Source organism: Plecotus auritus, assembly GCF_963455305.1.
Source record: "Plecotus auritus genome assembly, chromosome: 8".
Taxonomy (NCBI): Eukaryota; Metazoa; Chordata; class Mammalia; order Chiroptera; family Vespertilionidae; genus Plecotus; species Plecotus auritus.
In genome coordinates, this window is record NC_137782.1 from 77,687,485 (window position 1) to 77,705,634 (window position 18,150).

Genomic DNA, 18,150 nt, shown 5'->3' on the forward strand with positions numbered 1-18,150 from the left:
TCATTTGCTTATCCCAGTCAGAGGCTTACCAGGGTCAGTGGCAGGAGCAGAGGGGGTGGGGTGCTGCAGGAGCAGCGGGATCAGTCTATTCCAGATACTGATAATAATGGGGCAATTTGTAGAGAGTTTAGTACTGTGACAAAACTGGCTAAAATTGCTCTGCTTTCTACTATTACTGCATGCTGGTAATTATAAACAGTATCAGAAAAAATATATATATATACACAAGATGTTCCAAAAATTGTATACACACTTTGAAAAATTACTAATTCCAGTGGGTTAAGTCTGAAAAGAAAGAAACATCAGTTGAGCTATTAGCTGTTAAAGCGTGTATACATTATTTGGGACATCCTGTATATACTTCTTCCTGCCTGGCAAACCATTCCCACCTCTCTTCCCTTTGGTACACAGCTATTTACAGATGCTTGCCTTTGACAGATCTTCTCCCAGGAGGCTCCTTGGTCCCTCATGTATATAATGTTTTGATAGTTCAACCTGACAATGAGTTAGATATGACTCAGCTGAAGGCCCATATCACCTACACATATACTTTGACAGAGGACTGAAATCTTTTCTTTTTTCCTTTTTTCTTTCATTTTCCCCTCTTATCTTTCTTATCTTTTCTTTTGCTCTATTCTCCTGTCTTCTCTCTCTCTCTCTCTCTCTCTCTCTCTCTCTCTCTCTCTCTCTTTCCCTCTCTCTCTTTCTCTATCCCCTCCCCCCCCCTTTTTCTCTCCCTGTCCTTCCCTCATTCAGTACTTCCCTGTCTCATTGATCTTAAAAAACTGATTTCTATGAAAGATATTATTTCCTTGTGCTGTAAGCTAGAAGTTAGAGTCAGCATAGAGTGTGACAGAAGACTTGACTGGACACCAGGAGACTTGGATTCCAGTCCTGGCCCCCTGACAAGCTGTGTGGCCCTAATGAAGTCATTTGACTTTTCTTGGGAGACATTTCTACTAGTCTATGAAATAAGAAAGTAAGAGGCAGAAGCAGAAAAGCAGATGATTGATGAACACAGAACATGACTGTACTTTCCTTTTAGAGCTCCCAGTCCAATTTTTTTCTGATTGTTTTCCTTTTAACTTTCTAAGATAAAAATCTTAGCAACCTCTGCTAAGTTTCACCCACTAAGGGCACCGTGGGTCAATATCAGTGACTTCCAGGACTTCAACGTAATTAAGTTCTAGAAACATCAGGCACAAACCAGAATTAATTATATATGTCTCTACCAAATTACTGAGCCTGTGACTGGTTGACAAGGGCATCTTGACCCATCGTCAATCATGAGGTCACATACCTGGAATTGAGTGGCATCACTATAAGGCAATGGTCAGCAAACCACGATTCGCGAGCCACATGCGGCTCGTGAGCCGTGGTTTGCCCCTCTGTTGACTAATGAGTTTGCCGACCACTGTCATATACTACCCTTTAACTCTTTGCACACAATATGCCACAATTGCCTAATCCTCACAGCTTCCAACTACACGGTAACATTTAGTCTAGTCCAGTGGTCGGCAAACTCATTAGTCAACAGAGCGGCAAACCGCGGCTCGCGGTTTGCCAACCACTGCTATAGGGGAAGGCTGAGATAGCATGTCCCTGAATTTCCTTTGACTTCATGATCATATCAACACTTGCTGTTAGTGTGCAAACTGTTTCTGACCAGAGAAGACAGAAGTCTAGTTCACCAGAGAGAACCTCTTGAGGTCAAAATTGGAGCAAAAAGACGAATATGGCTTTGACATGCTTATAGACATTTTTCCAGGAATCAAGTTTCCCATTTAAAATTAAACTTTATTTATAGAAAGATTTAAAAATCAGGGGCATTCTGTAGTCATTGTCAAATGTTCTCTTCTGCTATATAATTTCAGAAGGAAATTAAGAGGCAAAATAATGCCATTAAAACCATCACATTCCCAAGCATACCATAAGTACATGTGTTTGCACATTCATGTGTGCATACACAAGTATACGTTTTAATTTGGACTCATGTTGTTTGCATGTTCTGAGTGTTAATATAAATGAAAATTATAATAGTAACATTTTAAAAATAAAAAAAATCCTATCTAATAAAGAGGGAATATGCTAATTGACCCACATGCCATCGCAAAGATGGCGGCACCCACAGCCAATAAGGAGGGAATATGCTAATTGGCTGCCCCACCCTCAAAGATGGCAGCGCCCACAGCCAATAAAGGAGGGGATATGCTAATTGACTGCCCCGCCCTCAAAGATGGTGGCACCCACAGCCAATAAAGAGGGAATATGCTAATTGACTGCCATACCCTCAAAGATGGTGGTGCCCACAGCCACAAGATGGCGGTGTCCAGTCCCCTCAGCCCCGCTGGGGCACCTGCCTCCGGAGTACCCCAGTCCCTTCAGCCCCCCAGCTGCCCAGGGCTGGCCTGAGGCACAGGCAAGCCTCAAATGGCAGCTGCCCAGCCACCTAGGGCCAGCCTGAGGTGCAGGCAAGCCTCAGATGGTGGCTGCCCAGCCACCCAGGGCCACCCGAGGCTCAGGTAACCAGGGTGGGCCAAGGCTTGCGCTGCTGGCAGTGGCAGCAGCAGAGGTGTGATGAGGTGTCGCCTTCCCCTGATCGCTGGGTTGCCTCCTGCCCCTGAGGGCTCCCGGACAGTGAGAGGGGGCAGTCCAGGCTGAGAGACCCCCCTCTCCAGTGCATGAATTTTAATGCACTGGGCCTCTAGTATATAGATAATAGTTATACCTCTAATAAGATAAATAATGAAGAGACAAGCTAATAATTGTTCCATGTAATACTGTTTTAAAGTTGCATTACAAATATCTCCTTGTGTGTCTCTCTCTGTATCTTTCTCTGTATCTTTATTTCTGTCTCATGCATTTTTATTTCTCTTTCTACACACACACCTTGTAATTTCAAAAGAACTAACTGTTGTTTTTATAGTTTGTTAGTTTCTGGACAAAGATTTGTTTGGTTAGAAGTTTTCACTTTTTATTATGATACATATTAGAGTTGTTTCTACAACTGATGCTCCTACTATAATGATTATTTTTCATTAGTAATCTTTCATCAGCTGCTTAATGTCAGAGCATCTTTCATTCTTAGACCCCGACTTAAAATGGATTTTTCTATATGCTCAATGTGGTTGGGCCCACTAGTTTCTATTACAACGGCACTCCCCATTACCCATATACAATTTCATTTTAGACACAATAGCGGCTCCAGCAGAAAATAAGCACAGTCTTCTCCTTTTAAGTTGTAATTGAGGTTATGGCAGGGCATATTGCCTGTGGCAGAATCTATTACCTAGAAATGGAGACTGTGATTTGAAGCTGGTTGCAATGTAAGCAAAATGAATTAATTATTAGCAGCACAGAATTGGAGGAAAATTCCAGGTTTTATAAACTGAAATATATTGGCATTTTAAAAGGAGGACACAAGGAAATATTGACAAATCACTTAGTCTTTCCCACCATTCTGGTTCTTGCCTTTTGGAATTGTTCTATGCATAGTTTAAGATTACTTCATAAATTAAGTCAAACTTTGCTCAGAATGTCACAGAAATTTTTTCTAGTATATTTATTTCTTCCCTAATTTGAAGTTAGCATATTTTAATGGATGGCTCTTGGTGTCACTTGAATATGTAAGTGGTTAAATAATGATAGGACTAAATATCTTTTCCTTGCCCAGTGTGGCTCAAAGAAGGCAAAATGGCATTGTTTAGGGGGGAATTTATGAACACATCACTTTCCACCATAAATTGAGAACTTTACTGTGCATACATTTGTAGGTAATTATTTAGAAAATTAAAAATCTTCATAGCAGCAAGGAATCTGGCTTATTTTTACTTCTTTGCTTTTACATTGCTTTTACTGCAAGTTATATCACTTTTGTTGTTTTTAATCTAATTCATCTTCCTTGGATAAGGTCCCAAAGAAGCTGATAATTTATAAATCAGAAATAAGGAAATTTAATGAGATGATAAGAGAGAGGATTTAGTTCAATCTTATTATCTTAATTCTGTTATTTTAACTTTATGAAAGAGAAGTTATATAGAGATCCTATCTAATAAAAGAGTAATATGCAAATTGACCATCACTCCAACACACAAGATGGCTGCCCCCATGTGGTCAAAGATGGCTGCCTCCATGTGGACACAAGATGACCGCCACAAGATGGCCAGCAGGGGAAGGCAGTTAAGAGGGACCAGGCCTGCAAGGGAGGGCAGTTGTGGGCAATCAGCCAGCAGGGGAGGGCAGTTGGGGGGGACCCAGGCCTGCAGGGGAGGGCAGTTGGGGGTACCAGGACTGCAGGGGAGGGCAGTTAGGGGTGACCAGGCCTGCAGGGGAGGGCAGTTAGGGGCAATCAGGCTGGCAGGGGAGCAGTTAGGCATCAATCAGGCTGGCAGGGGAGTGGTTAGGGGGTGATCAGGCTGGCAGGCAGAAGTGGTTAGGGGCAATCAGAAAGGCAGGCAGACGAGCAGTTGGGAGCCAGCACTCCTGGATTGTCAGAGGGATATCCGACTGCCCATTTTGGTCTGATCCTGCCAGGATTGGGCCTAAACGGGATGTCTGGATCAGGTCTAAACAGGAAGTTGGACATCCCTCGAGGGGTCCCAGATTGGAGAGGGTGCAGGCTGGGCTGAGGGACACACACCCCCGTGCACAAATTTTGTGCACTGGGCCTCTAGTATGAATATATAGATATAAATTTATTTACATGTCTAATATAGACAAATTTATGACAATTTTATTGGATGATTCTAGTATCAGTACAACCAAATTATCCCTCCTCAATACTTTGTCTGTCTATCTCTCTTCCTCTTTCTCTACCCTCCCTCTTCTCTATTTTTAAATTATTGTAACACTCATATGGTTTTATTATACTGTGATCTCCAATCTGAGTTATATAATTGTTATTATTTCCATTAAAGTAGATAATTGTAGTATTATTAAATTTTTATTTGCATGTTTAAATATTTATAATTAGTAATGTCACGTGGATGATCAATAGATAAAAGTCATAGAACAATGTTGTAACAGTCATATTTAATAAAAAAGAATGTGTGTCTGGTTTTTCATTTCTTTCAAATTTCATTCAGTTGACTGTCACTGACTTTTCATTATTAAATCTCCCCATTCAAAAACAATTATATTTTAGGAAACTTACTTTTACTCTTTGGTTGTTTTTATTTTTACATTATTTTTATGTAATCTATACTAATAAAAGGGTAATATGCAAATTGGTCACAACGCCCTCACAGTAACAACTGAATAGCAGGCTGCATGGGTCAACATGACTGGCGGGGGGTTAGCAAGGGACAACCAAATGACTCACCAGCAGGCTACATGAGGTGACCAGGTTGACAGGGGTGGTGTTAGCGAGGGATGAACAAACGACTGACCAGCAGGCTGCGTGGGGTGACCAGGCCGGCAGGGGGATTAACAAGGGACGGCCAAAAGACTGACCAGGCTGGCAGGGGGGTCATGAAGGGTGACCAGGTTGGCAGAGAGGGGCAGTGAAGGGCAACCAGGCCAGCAGGGGGGGCAGTTGTGGGCAACCAGGCTGGCAGGGGGGGGCAACGGGGGGTGACCAGGCCAGCAGAGGGGGGCAATGAGGGGCAACCAGGCCAGAAGGGGGCCAGTAGGGGGTGGCCAGGCTGGCGGCGGGTCATTTAGGGGCAATCAGGCTGGCAGGGGAGGCAGTTAGGGGCAATCAGGCAGGCAGGCAGGTGAGCAGTTAGGAGCCAGTGGTCCTGGATTGTGAGAGGGATGTCCAACTGCCCCAAGGGGTCCCGGATTGAAGAGGGTGCAGGCTGGGCTGAGGGGACCCCACCATGCATGAATTTCATGCACCAGGTCTCTAGTTGTAATATAATTGTTTGCTTTTAAGCTTTATCTAGATTCTTTTGTGAAAGGATGCTCTGTCTTCACTGGAAATTTACCAGGAGCTTTGCACATTTACCTCCCTTTAAGTTATAGAAGATCTGAACAGATGGTTTTTCTCAGCATCTGAACAAATAGAATGAAAACTGCTTCTATTAAACTGGGAATCTAGAGTTTTTCATTCCTGCAAACAGGAAACAGCAGCTATGTAGGTCCATACACTGCAGCGCCAAGGGCAAGTTTCAGAGGCTTTTGTCTGGACTGCTCTGCTGAATGAAGATTAGAATCTTCCTATAGCATTCACCCCACCTGTCACTCAGATGCTTTGAACTGATGACATCCATGAAAAGCATAGTCACCACTATGAACCACTGGGAAAGCCACTGTGTCATGGTCACCAGTGATGGTGCTCCTGCAAATCTTTCCCCACTGCCTTTCTAGTTGTTTTCTAGGGCTGCAGCCATTGAAAGGATGTAATAAGAGAGATGAGGAGGCGTGCAGGTGAGTGTGTAAATGTTGAAGACTGGTAGTGAGGAGGTTAGTTCTGGTGCCTCAAAAATGAGTTCCTACATAGAAAACCCTTGTTCTTTAGTTGATATCTATGAAACTCTACAAGTCTTTAAAGGAGCTTTAGTGGGTCCATGGTCCCTCTGGAATTTTAAGCCCAAGTTGGTGTGTTTGCCTGTTCCAGGGAGAGGATCCATTACTTCTTATGAGAGTCTTAAAAAGAAATATGAAATTGTTCCTAGGAAAATACTACCTTCTGTAGAATGATGGTTGTGCAACATTGGTTACTACATACTTTGTATTTCTTTAAGGAGGAGGCAGTTTTTTGTCTACTTTCGGGCAGTTATGGCATGGATGGGCCAAGGATATACTTTAGAATCCAATTCAATTGATCTTATAATTAGAGAAAGTTCCTCCTAGATTCTGGCAAGGTCTTGTTATCATTTTCAGTTTCACTTACTTTCTTATTTCACTGCTATTTTTCTAAGTTTTGTATTTAGAACTAGAAAAAGACAGTTCTGTGGGCACCCAACCAGGCACCATAAAGAATAGTCTTTTGTTTGCATCAGGTATTGTTCATGGAATGATTATACTTTTCCTTTAGAACCTTTCTTTTGACATGATTTGAATTACATAATTTTCAGAACCATAAATGAGACCCAAAATACCACATAAAAGAAGCATCCAAAGTCCTTAATTTAATGGAACTTGCGTAATATATTATAGGTATATGTTATACTGCTTCTCCTCTCTGCTAGCAGTGTTCTTGTCATTTTTCAATAGCCACCAGTTTAATGGAAACAATGAGTAATCATCAATTCATGTTATCATGTTATTTGTTGGGTGTTTACTTTCTGCCAACCAATTTGCTAAAGCTTTGTGCACTTTAACTCAACTCATAAAAATTCAGTGAGGCTCTGATAAGTTAAATAATTTCCCAAAGGTGATATAACTGGAAAGTAACAGAGCCAAGATTCAAACCTAGCCCTAGCTGGTTTGGCTCAGTGGATAGAGCGTCGACCTGCGGACTAAAGGGTCCCATGTTCAAATCCGGTCAAGGGCACATGCTGGGGCTGTGGGCTCGATCCCCAGTAGGGAGCATGCAGGTGGAAGCCGATCAGTGATTTTCTCTCATCATTGATGTTTCTATCTCTCTTTCCCTCTCCCTTCCTCTCTGAAATCAATAAAAAAAATATTTTTTTAAAAAAATTCAAACAGATCTCTCTGATTGTAAAGCCCATGAGTTAATCACTATGCTATGATGCCAGCCATAGTAGATGAACAAAGGCTAACAGTTTACCTAGTTTTGAGTGTCATAGATCTAAAAGAAGTCAACGTTGAACATCTTTTTTTTTCCCCCTTTCCCAAGGTTTCCTGGCTTAACCAGGAAAAAGTGTACCTTAGTAAGCTATTGCTATTAACCCAGTTCACAGTTGTTAAAATTGCAGGTTAGCTCCGGTAAATCTCAGTTTTTCATGGATACTCAGATTCTGGATCTACCATCTTCTCTCTGTCTGACCTTGGGCACATAATCTGACATTTCCAGGCTTCAGTTCCCTCAGGTCTAAAGCAGGGTCATTGTGAGTATTCAATGAGTTTATACACATAAAGCATTAAAAATAGTACCTGGCACATAATAAGCATTCAATAAAAGACAGCTGTTATTAGCTACAACTCCAAGAGAAAGTCTTATTTCCTGAGGGCATCTGACATGCTTTTGATTAGAAATGGACATGAACATGACAATTATTCACTCAGAATGATATTTGGGTCTGACTCTAACCTTTCCCCTCCTTTATCTTTTCACACTCCCTAATCTCAGCATTGTTATGGTACCTCTTTTATTTTTGTGTGTGTGTCCTAATAAAACTTTATTTATGGACACTGAAATCTGAATTTCACATAATTATTTTGGTACCTCTTTTAATAGATTCACCTTAATTATCAGAGTGGGTAAGTTGGAAGATGAGCCCAGAAAGAGAGCATCAACACTGAGTGCATTGAAAGTAGTGCTGTTTCACATCTCTCTTTACACTGCATAATCCAAAGTCTTGTTTGAGGACATTTCCATGTCACCATAACCCATGTTATCAGTCCTAGTGGCAGCTAGGAGCTACATATGAAAAGGAATACGAGCTAACAGTTCTATAGATTTCCATTGCTTGGTAATGATACTTGCTTACAACTTTTTTGCAAAATAAAATCAATATTATAACTTTATGGAAATCACTTATGAAGGAGAGTTTGTTTTATTATATTTTTGTAATAAAACATTCTACTGGCTGATGTGTGTATGCACAATAAATTGTGTGGGTTGGTGTGGTTTTTTTGTAGCAGACACTAAAAGATTAAAGTTTTGTAATGAGAGACATAAATAAAAACCATCAGTAGAGAGAAATGGGTGCCCTAAAAGGATGGAAAGTTATGAGCTATAGTATCTTCTAAAAGAGAATTTATTTTTGTGATCATCATTCATTCAGCAAATAGCTGTGGTTATGTACCATGTTTCAGGTGCATGGCTATTTCCTGGGGCAACAAAGATGACTAAATCATTGTCATCCTTGCCTTTGAAGTGCTGGATAAAGGTGACAGATGATCACAGAAGTAATTGTAGATGATAATAAGTGTGATGATAAAGGTAGGAGAAGAATGCTGAGAGAACACAGAAGAGGGAGTTGTCAGCTCCAGGACTCTGAGAAGAATCATAGAAGGTGCATACGTTGGACATTCACTGAGTGTATAAGTGGATGAATGCAGTACTATCCTAAAAACTGGTGTGATCACAGATTTGAATGCTGTCCCCTGAGAAGAAAACATGGGGTTTAGCAAGTAAAAGGTAAGGTTCAATGGAGTAGTCAGGGCAGAAACCATATTACAGAACACTGTAGCCTCAAGGCAAGAGGGGAAGCTTTATGGATCCTACATGCCCTTAAAAATTGAGTAACATATGTTAAGTAACGTAAGGTGTATGCTTTTATTTCCCAAAAATGTGGAATTTGTTGAAAAAAGCTGTGTCTTGTTCAAGTTTCTGCATATGATGTCTTATTTCAAATTATATAATGGGTATACATTTTAAAGAAACCTAGAAGTTAACCTTTCAGAAGGAAAAAAAAAATAACTCCCTTAAACTGCTAAGTGGATGCTTTTTTATTTAGGATTTTACATGTGTACTTTCATAAATAGGATTTTCACATCTGAGTTTTTAAATGACATTGAAGTTTTCATAGATTAAATGCTTAACATAATGGAATATATCACTACATCTGTTCTCTGAAATAATTTGTGCGTGTCTTCATACCCATATATTTTCTCTCAACATCTAAATTTCCTCTATAGTAATTCAAATATTAAATTAGTATGTTAGTCTTAGAGGTGCTGTTCAGTTATTAGACCTTATAGCTAAATCTTACTCTATTTTTAATAAGGTTTCCTCTCTGCTATAGTTGTAGCAGTCAAACACAAGTTAGTAATAATAACATTACCAAAACCTAACATAGTAACATTTACTGAGTGTTTACTATGTGCCAAACAATGCTGGCGACTCTTTCTATACATGATTTCATTTAACCCTTATGATTAACAAATTTAAACCATTTTAAAGTGTCAAATATAAAATTAGTTAATTTTTTTATTAAAAGTTGGCATTTTCACATTTCTATTTGACTCTACATATCTAAATGTTGCACTTAAAGTAGGTCATTTAGCTGCTGAGTTTGCTCCCAGATAACTCGGTCCTTCTTAACACATTCAAATGTCTCCTCCCGTCAAATTGTTTCTGCTTCCAATTGCAATGGTGATTTGCCCTGATTCTTCAGTTCATGAAGACAGCCCTGGATATAAATTAGACACTACCCTCTTAATCTATTCTTCCTTGACTTTTATTCTTACATTGCTCCCTTCTAAACCAGAGTTATTTTCTGGAATATAATCTTGTTTTAATGATGTTGACTTAAAATGTCTTGCCAATGGATATAACCAGAATTGATTTTATTTTTAGAACATATATTTTATTGGGAATATACAATAAAGATACCACAGATGGTATAGTACTTTCAACTGTAACACTTTCGTATCTATTAGGAGTCCTATGCTTAATATTGTCAGGAAGATAGGTCAGAGCAAGTACATGGAGATGAAATTACTTGCCTAAATAATAGACCCAGCTAAGTTCAAATCCAGATTTCCTGAAGCCCAGGCTGTCCTTTCTCCCATCCCAAGCTTTCTTGATTTCTTTTTGCCATAATTAAAACACTAACATTTGTAGCGAATGTTTCAATACATGGAAGATATCCACATCTACCATCTTATTTGATTCTCTTAATGTTACAGGCGTTGAATTGGGCAGATATTATTCTAGATTCTATTTTAGGATGAGACCCGCCCCCCCACCCCCCAGGTTCAAAAGAGGTTTAATGACTTCCTGGAATTATGTATATAGTGAGCAACAGAGGTCAAACTTTTGCCCTGGTCTGAGAGAAGATGATATTAAGTAAACAGCTTTAATCTGAGAATATATAACATACTAGGTTAGCTTGGCTATAGGAGAAGCAAAAGATTATTTACTTGTTCACTATCACAAAGTGTTTCATTATGTAATTTACTTATTGCAGTACAACAAATGATTTATGCCTTTTTTTTCAGGATAGAATTTCAGGAAACATTTAACTTAACTATGTCATTCTTATTATGAATTAAACCTGGAGTCTGCATGTTTCACATATTCACAATTTTTCGTCTTAGTGTAATATTGAGTGACAAAGACAGATCTCTATTTCAAGTGGAACACTTGAGTTTTCATGTTTGTTTGCTTATTCTTATCTCAGTGATAACTTTCAAAAGAGATTGTTGAACTTGAGATGTTAGTAAGAAGTATTATATAAACCCTGGATCTGGTTTATTCCTCAAATATTATATTGAAAGAAAATGGACATGAACCAAAATGGCAGATAGGGCACACCTCACCTAAAATCCATTGAAAAGACACAAGAAAAAAATACACCTATATTAGCAATGGGAAATAATTGTATTGCCAGGATATAGGGACAAGACCAACATGACTGCTATTTTACTATTATTCAACATTTATAGATATTTTAGCCAATGTAATAGCACATAATTTACACACACAAAGATAAAATTATCACTATTTGCAGTGATAATTATCTTATAAAAAATAGTCTGTAAATGAAACTCTTACAATCCAGAAAAGAGTTCAGTAAGGTGCCCAAAGTCAAGATCCATTTTGATGTATGAGTGGCAGGATTAGGCCCTTATTTTAGTAGTAAACCTCTAGGGACCATCTGTAGGATTAACCAGAGTAAAAAGAGACTCATGAAGAGGAACTGAAATTGCTGAAAGATTATGAAGGCCTGAGTAGAAAGGAATAAATAAATCAAGAAAACTTTCTGACCTGAACACAGTAGAACAGGGTAGTATATGAGATGAGCTATCAGAGGAGGCAGGCAAAAAAGCACCAATGATACGTAGCTTTGCCTTGGGAGAATGGTGACACTAATACCTAAGATTGGGAATTCAGGAGCAGAAATTGGTTCTACAGCAGTGAATCTTTATCTTGGCTGCACATTGGGTCACCTGAGGAGCTTTGAAAAATACTGATGCTTGAGCTGAACTTCCAGAGATTGTGGTAGAAATGGTTAGGGAATGGGGTTATTAAAAGCTCCTCATGGGAATCTAATACATAAATAAGAATAACAATATTGTTCTAGGTGAAAGTCAGAAATTTTTTTTTTCAATGAAGGGCCAGATAATAAATAACTTAAGCTTTGTAGGCCATATTGTCTTTTTTGCAACTATTCAACTCTGCCCTTGAAGCATTAAAAGAGCCATAAATAATACATTTTATAGAAACTACTTTGGTTCTGCTGAATCTGTGGTAATAGACATTCAACAAGCAACAGCAATTGAAGATTTGGAGTTGCGAGGTGTATTTATCTACTCTGACTGCTATAAAAAAAAAATACTAGACTAACTGGCTTAGACAACAGTCATTTTTCTCTCACAGTTATAGATCTAAGATCTGAGGTGCCAACGATTAGGTTTCCTGGTGAGGTGTTTCTTCTGGCTTGAAAACATTCACCTTCTCCCTGTTGGAGAGAGAGGGGAAGCAAGTTCTCTGATGCCTTTTCTTATAAGGGCACTAATCCCATCCTGAGGGCCCCACCATTATGACCTCATCTAAACCTAATTCCCAGAGGCCTCATTTCCAAATACTGTCTACTTAGGGGTTAAGGCTTCAATATGTGAATTTTAGGAGGGACACAATTTAGTCCATAACAGGAGGAAACTTGCCTCTCGACATGTACACCTGAGAGTCTTCTACATAGAGATGATAACATAAGCCTATGTAGAAGTGAGATTGCTAAGCAGGAGTTCAAGGGAGAAAAAAAAAAAAAAAAAGACTGAACTGAGAGTAATGTCTGCACTTTAAGGACTTGGCAAAGGGAAGCCACCAAAAAATAACCTAAAATAATCAATTTAAGAAGTAAGAGGGGAATTCTAGAATTATGTAGTATCCTGGATGTCAGGAAAGACCTCATTATCTAATGGTGAATATGAGAAGAAAGGGAAAAGGCAGAGAGACAAACATTAGAGTGGCCCAAATGTTGGTGACTTCTAAAAAAAGCCATAAAAATAAATTACTGAGGTTTGCCCTTACTTATTTAGATAACTGTATCATAATATTTCTTTGGGGAAGCAACCTTCCACCAACTCACAGTCCATGTGATCAACTGAATGGAGACAACAGAGCCAAGACAATGATACATTTCTTAGTGACACTGTTTGAGAGCCTATGTCTGATAAGGTCTCAATTCTGACCTAGAGCTCCACTTCTTAGTTGCATGAACCAGTATATATTTTTTTATACTGTAACTTTTGAGTCATCCTTCTCTCCCTTGCAGATAAAAAATGTTAAACTGGTGAGAGTTTAGAACCTACAATATAAAGGGTTGCATAGAAAATGAAAGAAACAGGGGGTATGGAAGGCTGGGGGAAGGTCAGTGGGGGAAAAAAAGGAGATATATGTACTACTGTATGTAATACTTTAAACAATAAAAAAAAAGAAAATGAAAGGAGAAATAAACTGAGCCTAGGTTTACTACTTTTTCTAGCAATTTCTCAATGAATGTGCAGAAGATAAGATGGTAGGCCTGTTGGGGGAAAGGATAGATGGAGGGCTTATCTAAAGAGAAAAAAATAAATAGATGAGGAATTTATGATGTAGAAGAAAGATGGAATGTTTGCTGGATTAAGTTCCCAGATATGGAACACAGAGAAACCCACAGTCCTAGTCTCCCTTTATTTTCTTTATTTTTCAAACATTTGCATTTTTCCTGTTGATTTAATTACAGCAAAACGTTGTTTTAGAAGTCAATAGTTTATAGTACTCTAGGTAGGAGTAAGAGTAGGATACCTGGTGTAAGGTAATGGTCCAGATCCGTGAAGGTACCAATGCCTGAGACCTTCAAAGGTTTATAGAAGCTTATTTATTTCTTAGTATTGTACAAATTGCTTTATATCTCTATGTTTCTATTTTTATATGTATAAATATATCACATTTCTTCAACTTTTAAAAGAGCCATTTTTTCTATATGTGAGCTACTTTCATTTTTAGTTATATGTGTATATAATTATTATCCTAATATATAAAAACCCTGGGTCCATCACATCCACAACGACTGGAGGCTTGACCAACTGGAAGTCAGTCCTGCAGTCAGCGCTGGGTTGCCGTGGCAACCCAGCACTGACTGCTAAGCTGCAGACTCGGTGACCCAGCACTGACTGCTGAGGGGGCTGCGAATCAGGCCCAGAGAGAGGCCTGAAGAGAGAAGCAGGGTCTGATCCATAGCTTCTGTGGCAGCTGTTGATCAGTAGTTGCCTCTCTCTTTCTCTCCGGGCCTGGCCAGCAGCCCCGCCTCCATTTCTCTCCAGGCCTCCATAGGGGCTGCTGATCAGCCCCCCTTTCTGATTAGGCCCTGTGATAGGCCCAGAGATGCTGACTGGCATAGAAACCGACCAATCAGAACCAAATCTGGGTCAACTGTGAGGAGCCAATGGCTTCCTAGGAGGCAGAGCTTTTGATGCTCACTGACATAGAAACTGACCAATCAGAACCAAATTGGCCAGCAGAGGAGGGCAGTTGGGGGCAAGATCAGGCCAGTAGGGGAGGGCAGTTAGGGGTGATAAGGCAGGCAGAGGCAGTTGGGGGCGAGTTCAGGCCGTCAGGGGAGAGCAGTTGGGGGTGAGATCAGGCTGGCAGTGGAGGGCAGTTAGGGGCAATCAGGCAGGCAGGAAGGTGAGCAGTTAGGAGCCAGCAGTCCCAAATTGTGAGAAGGATGTCCCCCAAGGGGTCCCTGATTGGAAAGCGTGCAGGCTGGGCTGAGGGAACCCCCCCTCCGTGCACAAATTTCATGCACTGGGCCACTAGTGTGTATATATATATATATATATATATATATATATATATATATATATACTGTATTTTTAAAGATGCATCTAAATATTTCTTTTTTTTCACCTAACACTAATATTAAAAATGGAAAATTATGTGATTCAACAAGGAGGGGAATTGAAGTGTTTTTCATTAGTGACTGTATTTGGGCAAAATATTTGGACACATTGGGTAATGGAACTAAATTATAATGTATGAGATGCTGTCCTTAAAACTGTGATTCTATTTACATCTTCTGATGAAACCCAATTGCATTTGAGCTGTGCAAAACAATAAAACAATTGCAACATGCAAAATGAAAGATATAGCACTAATTATCCTAATATATATAAAAACTCAGGGTCCGTAACGTCCAAAACTACTGAAGGCTCGACAGAACACCAGGCTAGAGAGCTGAGGGAGAGGGAGCTGATCAATCAGTGGCAGCAGTGACTGGCGAATGGCTGGAAGGCAGACCTCTTGATCCCTCCTCCTGGCCCTCAGACTCCAATCAATCGGTGGCAGAGGTGAGGCAGAACTGGGGACTGGCTCCCTTAGTAGTCCTGCAGGGTCAATCTTAAGAGGACAGGCCAGGCACCAACGGACCAGCACTGCCGGCATGATCCCGACAGCACTGCCAGCCTCCTGGAACTCAGCCTCGGGCACTGCGGCCGCATCCCCTCCCTAGACGCTCCACAAGGTCACTCGAGCCTGCCCCGTTCCAAATGAAGTGTGATCACTGCACATGGAAGGAATGTAGTAAAAAAATAAAAACTGATGACCAAGCGACCAGAGGGACGACCAAACACCATGTGCACTGTGTCCTCTTACATAGCGCTAGGCACTTGAATGTCAGCAGACAGAGGTAAAAAGACCTTCAAGGCCTGTCCGCGCCCCAAGGTGGGTTTGAGTTTAAAACCAAGTGGGGATCTTGGTTCCACATTCCCCACACAGTAAGTTGTGTCTTTGCTGTTACTCTATCCGCAACCATCCGCCTTTCTTGTGGCCTAAGCCATCCTGGGGGACTGAGACCTAAAGAGAGTTAGAGGCTTTATGTGGCCGCCCAGTTCCTACTCAACCCTGGGGATTGTGGCTTTGGTGTCTCCGGACAAAATGGGGTCTGCAATTGGTGTCCTGGCAAAAGCAGGGCAGAAGGGCCACAGGCTGGGCTGTTAGTACGGGGCTGGTGTGATGGGAGACTTTGTGATGTTGGGGGCTGAAGCGAAGTATGTCTGCTGTTGGGAACAGCTTCAGGATAACCTGTAGGAGGTTAAGATGTCACGGCCTTGGAAATCCGCCCCCTTCCCCCTCCACACATGCATACGCCGTTCTTATTGTGACAAATGTTTGTGACTTAAGGCACCCTCTTTTCCCTCTTGATTCCTGAAAGTCGGCAAACGGGAGTCCTGGAGGTCCAGCCCAGGCAGCATCAACGGTGGGAGGGAGGTGGTTCAAAGGTGCGTCTGCTGTCTCCCATGGTCGGAGCCAGACCAGTCTCCTCTCTCTGGGTGCAATGCAGTGCTGATTGCTGCCCGTGTGGGATTGGAAACGTGGAATAAGACAAACCCCTGGGAAATGGGAAGTCTGCTTTCTGTGGAGTGAAGAGGAGCGTGAAATAAATGCCCGGTGAAGCCACAGAAACCATCCCTGCTACAGAGCAAGAGCTGCCACAGCCCCAGGCTGAGACAGGGTCTGGAACAGAATCTGAGAGTGATGAATCAGTACCAGAGCTCAAAGAACAAGATTCCACACAGGCAACCACACAACAAGCCCAGCTGGCGGCGGCAGCTGAAATCGATGAAGAACCAGTCAGTAAAGCAAAACAGAGCCTGAGTGAAAAGAAGGCATGGAAGGCTATGTCCAAAATGGGTCTTCAACAGGTTACAGGGGTTACTAGGGTCACTATATGGAAATCTAAGAGTATCCTCTTTGTCATCACAAAGCCAGATGTCTACAAGAGCCCTGCTTCAGACACCTACATAGTTTTTGGGGAAGTCAAGATTGAGGATTTATCTCAGCAAGCACAGCTAGTAGCTGCTGAGAAATTCAAAGTTCAAGGTGAAGTTGTCTCAAATATTCAAGAAAACACACAGACTCCAACTGTACAAGAGGAGAGTGAAAAGGAAGAGGTTGATGAAACAGGTGTGGAAGTTAAGGACATAGAATTGGTCATGTCACAAGCAAATGTGTCAAGAGCAAAGGCAGTCCGAACCCTGAAGAACAATAGTAATGATATTGTAAATGCTATTATGGAATTAACATTGTAACCTTCTAAAAAGGAGGAACCTTTTTGTGTGTGTCTCAAAAGAGTTGCTGCAGCTTGGTTTGAAATTTATACTGTTTCTATCATTAATAAAGTTATGGCTTCTTGTGGGATGAAAAAAACCCAAAAACCTAAGTGGGGTGACGTCAGAATTACCCAAGCGCGCCCCCACCCCCTTCACCTGCTCAGGCGCCTAGGGTCCCCTTACAGCTGGGCTGAACTCTGCTCAATACTCCCCTGCCCAAAGCGCGGTGACAACACGCAACTCTTCGCCAAGCCGGAGCAGGACCCGCGGCCGGGCTCCTGCAAACTGCCCGTGAAGGCTTCGGGTCCTGCCTCAGTGCCCAGCCCCAGGCTCCGGGCAAACGGACCCACCTCTTGGCCACCCAGCCTGGGATCCGGGTGATGCGGGCTCTGGGTGGAGACACCCCAATGGCGGCGCCTCACTATGGCATTCCACCCACTGGTCTCTCCTCCATGGCAGCCCAGCACTGGCTCCCTGTGTGTGGTTCTCCCAGCAGCCCGCAGTGTGGTTTGGAGTGGCAGCTCCAAGGCAATGAATGACTCCACGGGGAGGGGTGCTTGCATTGGGAGCTCCCCAACTCGCTTGGCGATGGCTCCATCCAACAGCAGCACGCCCCCACCCTGTGCTAGGCGATGGTTTGGTACAGCATGGGTGCACCTGGATGGCAGCTTGGATGGTGGTGGGGGCTGGGGCTTGCGTCCCGGGTGGAGGCCACAGTCAGGAGGTGGAGGGTTTGGGTTGGCCCCACCACCAATGTGTCTCAGAGAAGCCCAGTGGCCTGGACACCAGTCCTGACTGCCTCTCTGGTTTGGCCCAAACATCTGAAGTTCACATTAGTTGCCAACTTAAGAAAATTGGAGTGTTCACGTAAAATCAGGATTCCCCACTTCTCTTTCCAAGGTGGCCGATTGGGCTACCAACCAAGGGTGGTCAGTGTCACTTCAACCCAAAAAGGAACCCCAAGCTTGGGGGTGTGGTGAGGAGGAAGCTATCCGTGCAGACAGCTCAGTTGTGTAAACTTTCGTTGACAGTGGCACA

General features: G+C 41.7%; 1 protein-coding gene and 1 pseudogene across 5 annotated transcripts in view; both read left to right on the forward strand.

Moving 5' to 3' along the window:
• The window catches only part of MACROD2 (mono-ADP ribosylhydrolase 2), a 1,970,509-nt gene that overhangs the window by 757,287 nt on the left and 1,195,072 nt on the right, over positions 1–18,150 (forward strand). The gene's annotated exons all lie outside the window — the stretch shown is intronic.
• Positions 16,444–17,041, forward strand: LOC308256538 (nascent polypeptide-associated complex subunit alpha-like; annotated as a pseudogene). The gene has a single exon. The product of its transcript is annotated as a nascent polypeptide-associated complex subunit alpha-like (transcript).